Source organism: Panulirus ornatus, chromosome 7 (assembly GCF_036320965.1).
Source record: "Panulirus ornatus isolate Po-2019 chromosome 7, ASM3632096v1, whole genome shotgun sequence".
Classification (NCBI taxonomy): Eukaryota; Metazoa; Arthropoda; class Malacostraca; order Decapoda; family Palinuridae; genus Panulirus; species Panulirus ornatus.
The window spans coordinates 50,503,968-50,504,270 of record NC_092230.1 but is presented as its reverse complement, the minus strand read 5'-3'; positions in this window follow the sequence as shown (position 1 = coordinate 50,504,270).

Below are 303 nucleotides of genomic sequence, written 5' to 3'. Positions count from 1 at the left end.
TCACTACATGTACAGTACAGACAACCCATCCATCCAGACTCTCCTTCGCTACATGTATTATGCAGAACACCCAACCATCCAGCTTCTCCCTCACTACATGTATTAAGCAGAACACCCAACCATCCAGCCTCTTCCTCGTTACATTTACAGTACAGACAACCCAACCATCCAGCCTCTCCCTCACTGTGCAGATAACCCAACCATCCATCATCTCAGGAGGGTATATATGATGGTTTAGCTAACATTAATACATGTTATAGAAATGTGATTCCTTGATGTAGATTATGAAGGTTAATAATAATA